Raw genomic sequence first — 17,613 nt, 5'->3', positions numbered from 1 at the left:
AACTAGCAGATAAAGTTGTCCAGAATATCATCCAACTACAAAGGCTGGGGAAGTAAGTGTCTTCCTACTGGGTGCAAAGCACATGTACGTTGTGGGAAGTGAAAGGACGGATGTAGCAGCCAAGGAGGCATGTCGCAATCCTCCATTAGTTGGTGTGCCACCCCCCTGCATGCTATGGCCTCGCTGCTGACATACAGATTCCTGCGTAGGTGGGAAGAAGATTGGTTGCGAGTTAAAACTTTTAGCCGCGTCTTGATAAGCCCACATCGTGGCCGTGGACGTGGAGTACCTCCTTCTAGGCAAACAGGTGGGATGAGTACATTGCAGTAGGTCACAGCCCTTTGACCCATGGCTTCTTGCTCAGGCGAGAGGATCCTTCGATGCATCTTGCTTTTGGCGTACAGATCACTGTTCGCCACGTTTTACTAAACTGTGCTTTATTTTCAGGCCAGAGGGTAGCGGCATTCTAACGAATGTAGTTACAATTATAAGGTTTTGCGATATGGCTAACCTGTTTTCTGAAGTTTCAGGGAACTGTTCTTAACATGTTATCAGGGTGATTGGCTCACCCTGTTTTTGTAAGTGGTCAGCATATCACATTTCCAAAACTAAAAACTAAACTCTGCTTATGTGGTACTTCCAGGTGTAGCTCCTTTCATCCTTTCTCCGTTCTCTGAAGATGTGTGAGGTAGATTCACTGTATGGGTCAACGCGAGTGAGGCGAGGGAGTGAGTGTCATTTCGTAGGTGTAATTCACATCGTGTATTGTGTACCATAGGGGATTAGTTCAATTTCTTGTTAATTTATTTGGTATAAATCTCGCAATTGCTGCCGACAATATGTCTTTGAATCCTAGCCACATCTGGTCTCTAGCTCGGAAGGAATAGAGACTGTCTCTCAGGAAGGAATCAATTTTTATCGGTTGTTTAATTATGTTTTGCTTATATTTTTGGTAGGCTTTGTTGTTACGGTATTCATTCTGCCACAACGATCTCATGGTCACTAATTCCTATTTCCAACATGCCAACATGATGCTCCCTATTTGCTCGGGACTACTTGTTGCTAAGAGGCCAATTACGTTTTCGCGACCATTTACACTTATGCATTGTTGCGACGAGATAAACGATCAATTCCCCGATACTGTACGGTTTGTTAGCAAGTTACAATATACTCAAAACACGATGTAGTTGTCAGCTGCTAAAAATTAACAGAAATTACCATTTCATCTCGAACTGTGCTGAATCTGATTAACGACTTTTTTTTTTTAAATGATGACTAACTGAAACCCTCAGCTGCCGACAGGTGTTGTTGATGTACCTCGATGTGGACAGCTGAAAATATGTGCCCCGAACGGGACACGAACCCGGGATCTCCTGCTTACATCGCAGACGCTGTATCCATCTGGGCCACCGAGGACACAGATGAATAGCGCGACTGCAGGGACTTATCCCTTGCACGCTTCCCATGAGATTCACATTCCCAACTGTCCACAATTCTACATATGTAATGTACCTTATAGACATTTGCCCATTCACTCATTACTCGCGTACGCTTTGGCGATTCCCGTAAGAGTTTGGGCAACCTATGCGCATTCGCACAGACGAAGGTCAATGGCTGGGTCTTGGCGTGCTGGATGACATTCGTAAAGGTCGAACTTACGAGTGTGAAGACAGTGAAGGACACGGGATGATGGAGAGAGTCGAGTAAAAAATATCTCTCGAAAACCATACCACAACGCGATAGCACACTCTAACCGCCTCTGCGCTTTCCGAGATAATATGGAGCTGAGTGTGCCGGTAGAGTTCACGACTTTACCCTCACGAGGCGCCACACACCAACGGTTTGCCAAGCATAACTGGACCGAGGAATTGTTAGTGCATAGCGAGCTATGGTTAGTGTTAAAATCACATGTGCTTGGTAGGATGTGAATAATGAATACGTAGTATATGACTTGTTGGAGTTTGAAGATTATTCGCTAACTGCAGTCATCTATAAACGAAAATAAGCAATACAGGAAGCATATAACGTGGAAAATAATGTTGCAGTATTTACACTCGTTCTACAGTTGTGTCTGTTGCTGTTAACGTTGAATGTTCACGCTAAAAATACGTTTATGTGACATTTCTGAGACATATAATATCTTAAATGCACTCATTATTCCTTACAGATATGGCACAAATGTGAGCTTTCCTCTAAGCATGAAAAAGGAAAAACTACTGGAAAACGTCCAAAAAATATCCGAATGATTCCAGAATGAGATTTTCACTCTGCAGCGGAGTGCGCGCTGATATGAAACTTCCTGGCAGATTAAAACTGAGTGCCAGACTGAAACTCGAAATCGGGACCTTTCCTTTTCGCGGGCAAGTGCTCCACAATCTGGGCTACCCAAGCACGACTCACGCCCCGTCCTCACAGCTTTACTTCTGCCAGTACCTCGTCTCATACCTTCCAAACTTCACAGAAGCTCTCCTGCGAACCCGAGTTCGAGTCTCGGTCCGGCACACAGTTTTTATCTGCCAAGAAGTTTCATATCCGAATGATAATTACCTAAGAAGAACATTGAAAATTAGGTGGATTTAAAAGGTAGGGAATGAGGTGGTTCTCCTCAGCATCGGCGAGGAAAGCAATATTTGGAAAACACTGACAAGAAGAAGGGACAGGATGATAGGACATCTGTTAAGAAGCGAGGGACTAACTTTCTTGGGATAAGAGGGAGTTGTAGAGGGCAAAAGCAGTAGTGGAAGACGGAGGCTGGAATGCAAACAGCAAATAATTGAGGACGTAGGTTGCAAGTGCTACTGTGAGACGAAAAAGTTTGGTACAGGAGAGGAGTCCGTGGCAGACGCCATCAAAAAAGTGGCCAGAAGAATAATGACTAAAAAGAGAAAAAAGAGAGACAGAGACAAAGTGCGTGGTAACGAGTGATTTCTCGAGAAAACTTTACGCCAAATACGCCGTCAAATTCATCAGCACTATGCAGTCAACATTTTACCGAGGCAGATTATAATTTTTGTTGCAGAAGAAACCTTCTGAAAACAAGTAGCATACTTCCATGTTACTCTCTCCGTAAAATTAACAGTAGCAGCAGTATCCAGAAGACAAGTTGGAAACCACCCTTCCAAAACCTTGTCGTAAACGTAAAAGAAGTACAAGCTCCGCATAAGAAACCCGCACAAATATTCCCAAACATTCCATTAAATGCGTTCACGGAAACTGGAGTTCAAACAGAAGACGATGCGTTTTCCAAACTAAAGGTTTCCCTAAATAAATCACTTTTCAATAATAACTAAGAACCAATAAATTCTAAATTTTAAAATTGTAAACAACTGAAGCCAATAAAGAAATTTTTATGATTTTCCAGATACATAGCTTAATACTGCTGAGTTTTCATCATTGACCTACGTCAGTGGACATGTCGTAATAAAGTACTACAGGAAATAATCCTGTTCAACCTGCAGATATTTAATTTAAACCAGTTCGCATAATTGTAATTACCTGATATTGTTAGTGTTGCAGGAGCCAATGTTTAAATACAGGGTAGCAGTTTTCTTTTGAAAACCTTTTTATTTACCACGATCCCAAGAAAGGAAAAAACTATTACTAGTTTCGACCAGTTAAATGACCATCTCCAGTTCACTTAACAGAATGCAGAGTCCACATTGGTTACTGAAGCTAGACGCTTTGCAACAATCATGTTTGCAATTCCAAAGTCAAAAATTATGGTTACAATGTATGTTCGCTATGCAATATGGGAAATACATCACAATCATAGCAGCCAACATAAGGAGCCATCGTGTCTGTTGACATTATCGGAACAAGCTATCCAGCAGACAGCAGCAGACAGACCTGTATATTACTTGTCGTTTAAGAAAAAATTAGAAACGCAAATAGTGCCAGAACCTAGAAGAATCAGCATATCTTTGTTGTAACAGAGCGAAATGGCTCTGAGCACTATGGGACTCAACTGCTGTGGTCATAAGTCCCCTAGAACTTAGAACTATTTAAACCTAACTAACCTAAGGACATCACACACATCCATGCCCAAGGCTGGATCCGAACCTGCGACCGTAGCGGTCGTGCGGTTCCAGACTGGAGCGCCTTTAACCGCTCGGCCACTCCGGCCGGCTGTAACAGAGCGGAAAACCATCCAGTACTTCTTATTGCTCTTGTGTGTAAATATTTCTTACCGGTCGTACTAAAGCAGGCAGTTGCCTTAACTAACAAACCCAACGAGAAACCTAAGTTTTCGAACTCCAAATCGGTGAATCGAAAGGTGCTGTGTCGTCAGCATCATATACTCCACACTTACAAGGGGAGGCCGCCAATTGTGAAATTCAGATTCGATTCATACTGCTCATAATAAAAGCTCATGGCCAGAGGTGTAATATGGCAAAGCACCAAGATGCACTTCTCAGCCGTTGTCGAGAAAATCGACAGTTAAAAGAAACCGTTGCGGTGAAATACTCTCTACGATTAATGATTTTCTACAGCGTCATAGCGCAGCGGTAAGCGCTGGGGTTCGTAATCCGAAGGTCGCCGGATTGAATCTCGCGCCATGCAATATTTTTTTATTATTAGTTTTTTGCAATTCAAATATATATATATATATATATATATATATATATAAACTATTAATGAATTGCTTATGCATGTTGGTGAAGGTGGATCGCTCTCCAATTGTACCGCCTCCATTTTTCCGTTTGTTTAACAAGGTGTACCAAAGCTGGTTTTCGACGATGTTATAAGTTGCGCTAGGGACCGCATCTACCTTCTTTCTAAGTTAGCAGGCAACTACGTTGTTATGGGGTGGCTCGTTTCGGCCCATTCAACAACTGGCCTTCAAGTGTAACGAGCGAGTAACGGAGTTTATACTTCATACCTGCCACAGCAAGTTTGTGTTCGTGGGGTCTCTATTCCAATTCGAACGTTTGACTTACGCTATACGTATTCGTTTCTACGTCTTCCGTTAACTATACGTGGTTAACATTATGAAGACAATTAATAACATTTGTGAAATACAACTTTGTTTGCGGAAAAGATAATGATGTTCGAAGTCGCCAGTTTTTCCACGACAAACGACTTTCAACAACTTATTATATGCATAATTGTTGCAACTGATTGCCGGGAATTATATATATATATATATATATATATATATATATATATATGAATTAAAAAAACAAATATTAAAGAAGAAAGTTGCATAGAGCGAGATTCGACCTTCGGATTACGAACCCGAGCGCTTACCGCTGCACCACCACGGTGTAGAAAATTACTAATCGTAGAGAGTATTTCACTGCAACGGTTTCTTTTAACTGTCGATTTTCTCGACAACGGCTGAGAAGTGCATCTTGGTGCTTTGCCACATTACACCTCTGGCCATGAGCTTTTATTATGCGCAGTATGAATCGAATCTGAATTTCACAATTGGCGGCCTCCCCTTGTTAGTAGCATCTGGTAACAGTTGGTAGTCATCGCTATGCGGCGACCGGCTGAAACTTCACGTCATAACAAGCTCAGGTAAGGAGTGCCGAGGCTGCTAGACCATACTAGCTGCCTATGTTTGTACACATAAACGAAGAGAAAGTTGTTTTCCGAAAGAAGGATGGCCACGGGTGTCATCAACATGGAGGTCATTAGAAACTGATTACTACTTCGGTGAAAATGGAGAAGGTAATCGTTCTCATCATCTTGAAGGTATCATCCTGGCTGTCAGCGGAAGTAATTTACGGAAACTACGGGAAACTGCAGTGTGGATACTCAGAGATATGAACCCTAGTTCTCTCGTACACGAGTCGAGCGTCATAACCACTACGCCACCTTTCTAGGATTTCTAGCTTTCCCTTCAGGTAACACCCAGTGTAACGCAGACGGCACTTAGCTGCTACACAGGTCGTGATCCTTGTTCGATGCTCAATTTATAATGTACCAGTCGGTGCTGAATATCCTGCGTAGTTGTTTCCCTCTAATTAGGGAAAAGCCTTTTGATGTAAAATTTACGACGTTGTTTCAGCACGTCCGTCTCATTTAAGACAATGGCATCGTATAATGGTTGCTGCCCACTTAGAAGCGACGTCATAAACAGGGAACGGGCCACTACAAGTTAATTGCTTCTCCAACGCTTGCGTATTTTCTCGGCGCTCTAGTCTTATTGTTAACGAGAATATGCGTTTATCTTCGGAATGCCACTGAAGCTTTTAATGCGGTTTCGTACTCAACTTTTTATCCCAGTCACGAAGACCAAGAAAGGTCGATTACGAAAAAAATCGTGTAATAGCATATTTTTGCAAAGTGCTGGGAGAGAGTGTTATGAGCAACATACTGATAGATGGGATGTGAGCGTTGTGGTGCAGTCAGTTTTTATATTTTTCTCGAGTAACTCGAAAACCGGAGCTTCCAGCGAAAACGTTTCCCGGTATGGAATTAAACTACAGTATACTTACTGCTAAACATCTCCTATCCACTATTTCTGTAGGACTACTAGTTTCCGCTTTTACAGGATGGAAGAACTGGAGATTATTAAAAATATCGTTCTGGTGATACTTCATTAAAGTTTACTTTAAATAAAGTGGGTTAAAAAGACATATTAATGTGTACCACATCTATACGCAGTAGAGCTGGGTTGGGTTGTTTGGGGAAGGAGACCAGACAGCGAGGTCATTGGTCTCATCGGATTAGGGAAGAATGATGAAGGATGTCGGCCATGCCCTTTCAAAGGGACCATCCCGATATTTGTCTGGAGCGATTTAGGGAAATCACTGAAAACCTAAATCAGGATGGCCGGACGCGGGATTGAACCGTCGTCCTCCCGAATGCGAGTCCAGTGTGCTAACCACTGCGTCACTTCACTTGGTCGCAGTAGAGCTGTCTCAATCGATGAACTGATTCCCGGGAGTGCAACAGGCGAAAGATGAGTGTGGTAGAAGCGTGAGGGAAGTTGGGTCACCGGGTTGTGACCATGCACTTCCCTCGTTCATAGGCCTGCTAGCTGAAGGTCGAGCTGGTTCTTCTCGACTCTATCTACATAGCTATGTCACAAGTAGCAACAACAGTGTGTTTCACAAATTTATAGGGGTCCTGCACAGCGCACCTTATGAAGCACTGGCGATACAGTCCACAGAAATGCCTGCAGGGTGTTTCTTACGCACAAAATTCGTTAACACTGCATCGAAAGCAAATATGAGCTAATTATAACACAAATGCAGGGAAAGCATAAGTACAGAATCTACATAAATCTCTGCACAAATTTTTACACTGCTAGAGGAGAAATTGATTCTCAGGATCCTGTACGGCAACTGATGCTTCGGGGAAAGGCAACTACCCCCTACATGAACGCTGTTAACTTTTCAGTTTACAGGCAGATCTTATCTCGCCAGTATTTTCTGTCCAGTCTCATGTGAGTAGACAAACTACATTCAATGACTCCGGGTTTATACACGGTGAACATTAATAAAACAAACAGCACAGACGGATTCCTGACTAAAAATGGAGGAAAAATGTCCTATGAACATGTGTCCAGAACACATCGTTTAAACTTTCAGCCGTGCTTTGTCCATTATTGGGGGATTGGGGGGGGGGGGGGGGGTAGGGGACGAGGAAGATGGTGAGTGCTTTCGCAGAGTCAACTGTCGTCAATGGTTTGTGCAGCGATGTCTTGAAAGTGCTGACCATCTACCCGGCTTCCGATTTGGACGCAGGAACATTTTTTTGTTCTTAATAACACAGGTTCTGCAGTATCGTATTTATCCGCCGTTACCTGGCAGCGACTTTCAATTAAACATCCTCCCCTGTTACAGAATGTGTGTAGGAGTATAGGTAGAGATGCAAAAACGATGTCATATGGAACTTGCGACCTGGCCGTGAGTAGAGCATGCATAGAAAAAGTGGTTAACAGTACCTCGCGCGTAAAGAGGGAAATCTGGGTCCGAGTCCCGGTCACACAAACGTTTACATTGTCGTCTTTCCCTTACACAGCAGGTAGTTGTTTGTATTCACAACTGCAAATATATTATATATATTTCGTGAGCGCTGCAGTCGTCGCAGTGCCTGTTTCTTCGGACATCCGTGCATCAAAGAATGAACATTGCATCGTTCAGAAGAACAACAGGAAGAACGAAGCAAGCATTTCAACATCGTATAATCCCAATACGCAAAGAAGTGGGATACGGAAGTACTAACGAATGACGAGATACGTTTGAAGTTCTCTAACGCTATAGATACAGCAACAGCGAATAGCGCAGTAGGCAGTACAGTTCAAGAGGAATGGACATCTCTAAAAAGGGCCATCACAGAAGTTGGGAAGGAAAACATAGGTACAAAGAAGGTAGCTGCAAAGAAACCATGGGTAACAGATGAAATACTTCAGTTGATTGATGAAAGGAGGAAGTACAAACACGTTCCGGGAAAATCAGGAATACAGAAATACAAGTCGCTGAGGACTGAAATAAATAGGAAGTGCAGGGAAGCTAAGACGAAATGGCTGCAGGAAAAATGTGAAGACATCGAAAAAGATATGATTGTCGGAAGGACACACTCAGCATACAGGAAAGTCAAAACAACTTTTGGTGACATTAAAAGCAACGGTGGTAACATTAAGAGTGCAACGGGAATTCCACTGTTAAATGCAGAGGAGAGAGCAGTTAGGTGGAAAGAATACATTGAAAGCCTCTATGAGGATGAAGATTTGTCTGATGTGATAGAAGAAGGAACAGGAGTCGATTTAGAAGAGATAGGGGATCCAGTATTAGAATCGGAATTTAAAAGAGCTTTGGAGGACTTACGGCCAAATAAGGCAGAAGGGATAGATAGCATTCCATCAGAATTTCTAAAATCATTGGGGGAAGTGGCAGCAAAACGACTATTCACGTTGGTGCGTAGAATATATGAGTCTGGCGATATACCATCTGACTTTCGGAAAAGCATCATCCACACAATTCCGGAGACGGCAAGAGCTGACAAGTGCCAGAATTATCGCACAATCAGCTTAACAGCACATGCATCGAAGCTGCTTACTAGAATAATATACAGAAGAAAGGAAAAGAAAATTGAGAATGCGCTGGTGACGATCAGTTTGGCTTTAGGAAAAGTAAAGGGACGAGAGAGGCAATTCTGACGTTACGGCTAATAATGGAAGCAAGGCTAAAGAAAAATGAAGACACTTTCATAGGATTTGTCGACCTGGAAAAAGCGTTCGACAATATAAAATGGTGCAATCTGTTCGAGATTCTGAAAAAAGTAGGGGTAAGCTATAGGGAGAGACGGGTCATATACAATATGTACAACCACCAAGAGGGAATAATAAGAGTGGACGATCAAGAACGAAGTGCTCGTATTAAGAAGGGTGTAAGACAAGGCTGTAGCCTTTCGCCCCTACTCTTCAATCTGTACATCGAGGAAGCAATGATGGAAATAAATGAAAGGTTCAGGAGTGGAATTAAAATACAAGGTGAAAGGATATCAATGATACGATTCGCTGATGACATTGCTATCCTGAGTGAAAGTGAAGAAGAATTAAATGATCTGCTGAACGGAATGAACAGTCTAATGAGTACACAGTATGGCTTGAGAGTAAATCGGAGAAAGACGAAGGTAATGAGAAGTAGTAGAAATGAGAACAGCGAGAAACTTAACATCAGGATTGATGGTCACGAAGTCAATGAAGTTAAGGAATTCTGCTACCTAGGCAGTAAAATAACCAATGACGGACGGAGCAAGGAGGACATCAAAAGCAGACTCGCTATGGCAAAAAAGGCATTTCTGGCCAAGAGAAGTCTACTAATATCAAATACCGGCCTTAATTTGAGGGAGAAATTTCTGAGGATGTACGTCTGGAGTACAGCATTGTATGGTAGTGAAACATGGACTGTGGGAAAACCAGAACCGAAGAGAATCGAAGCATTTGAGATATGGTGCTATAGACGAATGTTGAAAATTAGGTGGACTGATAAGGTAAGGAATGAGGAGGTTCTACGCAGAATCGGAGAGGAAAGGAATATGTGGAAAACACTGATAAGGAGAAGGGACAGGATCATAGGACATCTGCTAAGACATGAGGGAATGATTTCCATGGTACTAGAGGGAGCTGTAGAGGGCAAAAACTGTAGACGAAGACAGAGATTGGAATACGTCAAGCAAATAATTGAGGACGTAGGTCACAAGTGCTACTCCGAGATGAATAGGTTAGCACAGGAAAGGAATTCGTGGCTTGCCGCATCAAACCAGTCAGTAGACTGGTGACAAAAAAATCCTCAAAGATTTATGCGATCTTGAATACTGCGTTCTTTAGGCATCTTGCTGCTTTCTGTGACTTTCGAAGTCCTAAATGCACTGAAGCGTCAAAGAAACTGGTATAGCCATGCGAATTTAACACAGAAATGTGTAAACAGGCTGAATGGGACGATGTTGTTGTTGTTGTTGTGGTCTTCAGTCCTGAGACTGGTTTGATGCAGTTCTCCATGCTACTCCATCCTGTGCAAGCTTCTTCATCTCCCAGTACCTACTGCAACCTACATTCTTCTGAATCTGCTTAGTGTATTGATCTCTTGGTCTCCCTCTACGATTTTTACCCTTCACGCTGCCCTCCAATGCTAAATTTGTGATCCCTTGATGCCTCAAAGCATGTCCTACTAACCGATCCCTTCTTCTAGTCAAGTTGTGCCACAAACTTCTCTTCTCCCCAATCCTATTCAATACCTCCTCATTAGTTACGTGATCTACCCACCTTATCTTCAGCATTCTTCTGTAGCACCACATTTCGAAAGCTTCTATTCTCTTCTTGTCCAAACTGGTTATCGCCCATGTTTCACTTCCATAAATGGCTACACTCCATACAAATACTTTCAGAAACGACTTCCTGACACTAAAATCTATACTCGATGTTAACAAATTTTTCTTCTTCAGAAACGCTTTCCTTGCCATTGCCAATCTACATTTTATATCCTCTCTACTTCGACCATCATCAGTTATTTTACTCCCCAAATAGCAAAACTCCTTTACTACTTTAAGTGTCTCATTTCCTAATCTAATCCCCTCAGCATCACCCGATTTAATTTGACTACATTCCATTATCCTCGTTTTGCTTTTGTTGATGTTCATCTTATATACTCCTTTCAAGACACTGTCCATTCCGTTCAACTGCTCTTCCAAGTCCTTTGCTGTCTCTGACAGAATTACAGCGTCATCGGCAAACCTCAAAGTTTTTACTTCTTCTCCATGAATTTTAATACCTACTCCGAATTTTTCTTTTGTTTCCTTTACTGCTTGCTCAATATACAGATTGAATAACATCGGGGAGAGGCTACAACCCTGTCTCACTCCTTTCGCAACCACTGCTTCCCTTTCATGCCCCTCGACTCTTATAACTGCCATCTGGTTTCTGTACAAATTGTAAATAGCCTTTCGCTCCCTGTATTTTACCCCTGCCACCTTGAGAATTTGAAAGAGAGTATTCCAGTCAACGTTGTCAAAAACTTTCTATACGTCTACAAATGCTAGAAACGTTGGTTTGCCTTTTCTTAATCTTTCTTCTAAGATAAGTCGTAAGTTTAGTATTGCCTCACGTGTTCCAACATTTGTACGGAATCCAAACTGATCTTCCCCGAGGTCCGCTTCTACCACTTTTTCCATTCGTCTGTAAAGAATTCACGTTAGTATTTTGCAGCTGTGACTTATTAAACTGATAGTTCGGTAATTTTCACATCTGTCAACACCTGCTTGCTTTGGGATTGGAATTATTATGTTCTTCTTGAAGTCTGTGGGTATTTCGCCTGTCTCATACATCTTGCTCACCAGATGGTAGAGTTTTGTCAGAGTTTTGTCATGACTGGCTCTCCCAAGGCCATCAGTAGTTCTAATGGAATGTTGTCTACTCCCTGGGCCTTGTTTCGACTCAGGTCTTTCAGTGCTCTGTCAAACTACGATGCGTTCGGCAAAGTCTATATAAGACAACAGGTGTCTGGCACACATGTTAGATCGGTTATCGGTTACTGCTGTTACAGTGGCAGGTTATCAACATTTAAGTGAGTTTGAACGTTGTGTTACAGTCGGCGCACAAGCGATGTGACACAGCATCTCAGAGGTAGCAATGAAGTGGGGATTTTCCAGTACGACCACTTCACGAGTGTACCGCGAATATCAGGAATCCGGTAAAGCATCAGATCTTCGACATCGCTACAGACGAAAAAAGACCCTGCAGTAAGCAGGGGACCCTTCAAACAGATGAAGGCTCTGTAAAGGTGTGGGGCTTGTGCAGTTGGAGTGATATGGGACCGCTGATACGTCTATATACGACTCTGATAGGTGACGCTCACCGAAGCATCCTGATCACCTGCATCCATTCACGTCCATTGTGCATTCCGAGGGACTTGGGCTATTCCAGCAGGACAATGCGACACGCCACACGTTCAGAATTGCTACATAGTGGCTCCAGGAACAGGAAAGTCCACAGACATGAACATTATTGGGCATACCTGCGTAGCCTTGCAAAGTGCTGCCCAAAAGAGATCTCCATCCCCTCGTAATCTTACGGATTTATGGACAGCCCTGCAGAACTCAAGGTGTCTGTCCCCACCTCTCCCCCCGCGCTACTTAAGATAGTAATCGAGTCCATGCCACGCCGTGCTGCGGCACTGCTTTATGCTCCGAGGACAGGTGTACCAGTTTCTCTGCTCTTCAATATATCCTTTAGTTCTTGTCCACGTGGTGTGTACGGGAGTTCACAAACATATGCGTTGTCTCCAGTAACTTCTAAAATTCTGTGGAATAAAACTATTGCTCGTTGATTTGTATTTCGTTAAAAAAAAAAAAAGAAGAAGATCTTGTTAGCGTGTCGACACCCCTCTGAGCTCAGTTGTAAGAGAAGATCATTTCTGGCTTTTGTCTTCTCTGTTGTTGGTTTGGCCATCTTTTTGTTTTTATTAGTTAATTATAACAACGAATTCCTTGGTTATTTGCTGTACAAGTTTTGGATCGGTGTCTGCATAGCTTCTAATAGCGTTATATTCGTTTTTATCAACAGGCATCCCAAATTGTGAGCAGTGAAAATGTCACAGCAAGTTACATTCAGAGCTATTATTTCACTGCTCAGAAGCACAAGCCTCATTATTTTCTGGTGCTTTTAAATTTACTTTTTAAGTGAATACGAAGGTTCACTACCACAAAGCGTCGACAATTGTCTTCCAAATTATGCTGATCAGCTTGGAATACACTGTCTCAAGGGGCACTGATCTTGAATCTGACCAACTGTTCGAGAGTCATAACTGTTCTTGAATTATATAATTTATATTATATAATTTATATTAAATAATTTTCCCGGATACTACGAACAGCAGAAAGTTTGTCAGCACTTCGCCTTTCTCCTCTGCCTGATTTGCTATCAGATCGCTCATTACAAGGTGCTTTATTAAATGTTATCTTTAATATATTGCAGCCTTTTTCCTTATCTCACCAGTACTTTGTAGGCTCTCAGTATGACCAACATACACCAAAAAGAAACAATTCGACATATACTTGAAAGAGATCACTGTAAATATTTAACTGTTGTTGGCTATAAATATTGTTGAACTTTACGTTAGTTGACTCAATAATTTCATCCTTAGTTATCATGTAAAAGACTGTTGCAAATTATGTTTTATGTCACTTATTCCTGTGACAGCGTACTTGGCAATTTCAGTGCAGGAAGACAGCTGTGCTGCAAAAAAAGATGTAGCGACATTGTAAAGCGTGACTGGTTAAAAGGAATAGTTTGTTCATTGCCCTACAGAATGTCCGCTTTGGGGGTCACGAGAACTGTAACTTTCAAAATTATTAGTCACGTGATATTTACCTTCAAAACTGAGCATTTACAACGGTTTCTATTCTATATCGGCATCAGTTAAGCACGTGGATACTAAGCATGGGGACCAAATCAATCAGCTGTATAACTATAGCTGTGCAGCAACCCACGCAAACATTTGCGAACACGTCTCACTTGAGCTCTACCACAAAACAAGTCAATTGTTCATAATACTTGCATTATTACAAGAAATACTTCATTGATAACATACTGAAGTAACATACACTCCTGGAAATGGAAAAAAGAACACATTGACTCCGGTGTGTCAGACCCACCATACTTCCTCCGGACACTGCGAGAGGGCTGTACAAGCAATGATCACACGTACGGCACAGCGGACACACCAGGAACCGCGGTGTTGGCCGTCGAATGGCGCTAGCTGCGCAGCATTTATGCACCGCCGCCGTCAGTGTCAGCCAGTTTTCCGTGGCATACGGAGCTCCATCGCAGTCTTTAACACTGGTAGCATGCCGCGACAGCGTGGACGTGAACCGTATGTGCAGTTGACGGACTTTGAGCGAGGGCGTATAGTGGGCATGCGGGAGGCCGGGTGGACGTACCGCCGAATTGCTCAACACGTGGGGCGTGAGATCTCCACAGTACATCGATGTTGTCGCCAGTGGTCGGCGGAAGGTGCACGTGCCCGTCGACCTGGGACCGGACCGCAGCGACGCGCGGATGCACGCCAAGACCGTAGGATCCTACGCAGTGCCGTAGGGGACCGCACCGCCACTTCCCAGCAAATTAGGGACACTGTTGCTCCTGGGGTATCGGCGAGGACCATTCGCAACCGTCTCCATGAAGCTGGGCTACGGTCCCGCACACCGTTAGGCCGTCTTCCGCTCACGCCCCAACATCGTGCAGCCCGCCTCCAGTGGTGTCGCGACAGGCGTGAATGGAGGGACGAATGGAGACGTGTCGTCTTCAGCGATGAGAGTCGCTTCTGCCTTGGTGCCAATGATGGTCGTATGCGTGTTTGGCGCCGTGCAGGTGAGCGCCACAATCAGGACTGCATACGACCGAGGCACACAGGGCCAACACCCGGCATCATGGTGTGGGGAGCGATCTCCTACACTGGCCGTACACCACTGGTGATCGTCGAGGGGACACTGAATAGTGCACGGTACATCCAAACCGTCATCGAACCCATCGTTCTACCATTCCTAGACCGGCAAGGGAACTTGCTGTTCCAACAGGACAATGCACGTCCGCATGTATCCCGTGCCACCCAACGTGCTCTAGAAGGTGTAAGTCAACTACCCTGGCCAGCAAGATCTCCGGATCTGTCCCCCATTGAGCATGTTTGGGACTGGATGAAGCGTCGTCTCACGCGGTCTGCACGTCCAGCACGAACGCTGGTCCAACTGAGGCGCCAGGTGGAAATGGCATGGCAAGCCGTTCCACAGGACTACATCCAGCATCTCTACGATCGTCTCCATGGGAGAATAGCAGCCTGCATTGCTGCGAAAGGTGGATATAAACTGTACTAGTGCCGACATTGTGCATGCTCTTTTGCCTGTGTCTATGTGCCTGTGGTTCTGTCAGTGTGATCGTGTGATGTATCTGACCCCAGGAATGTGTCAATAAAGTTTCCCCTTCCTGGGACAATGAATTCACGGTGTTCTTATTTCAATTTCCAGGAGTGTAGCTCCAAATCCTACAAGTGATACTTATACAAACCGAAGACGCAAAAAGATTTGCCTCGAGTCATATTGGCACGAACATTACACACTTAACAAATTACCATTTGGGAGAAGACTATTTCAACATTGACGAACATTATTTAGTCGGAAAAAAATCTGGCAATTGTGGACAATACTTGCGAGTTTCACAATTATATCTCATTTTACATAAAAAGAGAACAGTACGGTAAAATGGCTTTCGAGGTATATAGATTCCAATAGAACAGCGAGCATAATATCCCGTGATTAGGTGCGTCTCACAGGCTCTGGTTGGTGAAGAATGGAAAAGGAAGTACGCTGAGTCCTTCGCATAGGAACCATTAACTAATGTGCCTCAAATGATTTAGGAAAACCAAGGAAAACATAGCTCGGATGTCCAGACGAAGATTCGAAACTCACTCCTTCCGAACGCTATTACAGTGCCTTAACCACTGCACAGCCTTACTCACTGCAATATCAGAATTATATGCCTGAAATTGTGGCCAAAGTTGCCCACATCGCCACTTCACTCCTACGCCTTATTTTCTTGTGGATGGTTCCTTGCATTCGCTACATTTTCGCAGCAAGCGTGTTGACTAGCAGATGGGTTAATGTTTCCTGCATAAAGGGACCTCTGTAATGAGCGAGGTCAAAAATCGACGTAAAACAGACGTTCCGAGACATCCCATAAATATTCATTCCGATTCAAATCAGAATTCTCAGCAGGCCAGAGCACAAATGATAGAAATCACTCCGCTAGAAAGGGCACCGTGTGAACGAAACCTTTTTAATGTTAATACTCACAGTACCCTTCCACGGAAATGCTCTTCAACAATAGACATTACAGAAAAGGTACATAAACAAAGACTCCTTTGGTTAAATTTCCACACAAAGTCTCGATAATATCTTCTACTGCAGTATGTGTCACTGAGAAGGACACGCGAGTCCCAAGAGATCATCAGAGATATTCACTAGTAACTGCCCAGTTATCATCTAATGAAGAATGCCATAGCATTCTAACGAGAAACTTTGAGCTTGTCCCATACATCATGTTATCAAAATTTCATTACAGTTTTTATGTAAGAGAACCGATTCTATTACAAAGTTGTAACAGGTGCTGTTAGGGAAACTGGTGGTTTAGATAACATGCTCTTGCAGAGTATTTCTATCACGTAAGCCTCTCACCACTGCCGGAGGCAAAGATGCTCCATTTTCTATGACAGCACAGACATAAGTTTCCTTTCGCAGCGTTTTTAAATTAGGAGACACATGCATGTACTACTTTACGTCTTATAGACTATTGTTAGAGTTATATTTAATCACTGAAAATAAACTAGACAATAAATGCATGTAGCTCACACCTGATGTGTTCGGAGAGGAAATTATAAGCACTATGAGGACATTCAGATAATTATAAATCCTGCAAAGTGTTTTGAGTTCCGAAATCCTATGCTCATAATGATGCCATTAGCAAATCAGTTCCACAAATCATGGTATTCCCTTCTTTTTTTTAAAAAAAAAAGAAAACGAATTTGGAAACAGACATCTTGGCTGTACCTACAGGTAACGCTAGATCTCTCTCCACTTCCTTCTCACTATCAGCCTACAACACTCAGCATTCTGCATCTCTTATTAAAATGCTTAAATAATAGTGAAGATTAAAGACTTATCTCATATCGTCGGCCTTCCTCTCGGCGTATCGTTACAGTCTTTCTTCTCTCTAACAGCGTACCAGCATATTAACACTATTCATCTTTTCCTCATGCCCATCTGTTTTTGTTTTCTTTCTTCCTTCACATCTGCTAACCTTACCTTTCTACTTCTCGTTATTGTCTGGTACAGTCAGCATTTCCATATTTGACTGTTTCAATATTTACTGCAAAAAATTTGTTTTAGATGTCATTACTAGAATCGACAGAAATGAAGTTGAGAACTTACTTATCACACTGTTATTAACTCTGAAATTTCTGAAATACCATACATTCATTACTATACCATTGTGAATAACAATAAAAACACTCAGAAGTCAATAACCATTCAGATTATCACATAAATTACAATCAGGAATGTCAAGAATTATGAGGTGTTTCCAAAAACCCACATAGCTATATGAAAGTGCTT

This window comes from Schistocerca serialis, chromosome 5 (genome assembly GCF_023864345.2).
Source record: "Schistocerca serialis cubense isolate TAMUIC-IGC-003099 chromosome 5, iqSchSeri2.2, whole genome shotgun sequence".
Lineage (NCBI taxonomy): Eukaryota > Metazoa > Arthropoda > Insecta > Orthoptera > Acrididae > Schistocerca > Schistocerca serialis.
The sequence above is the reverse complement of the archived record's forward strand: the minus strand, read 5'-3'. Positions refer to the sequence as shown.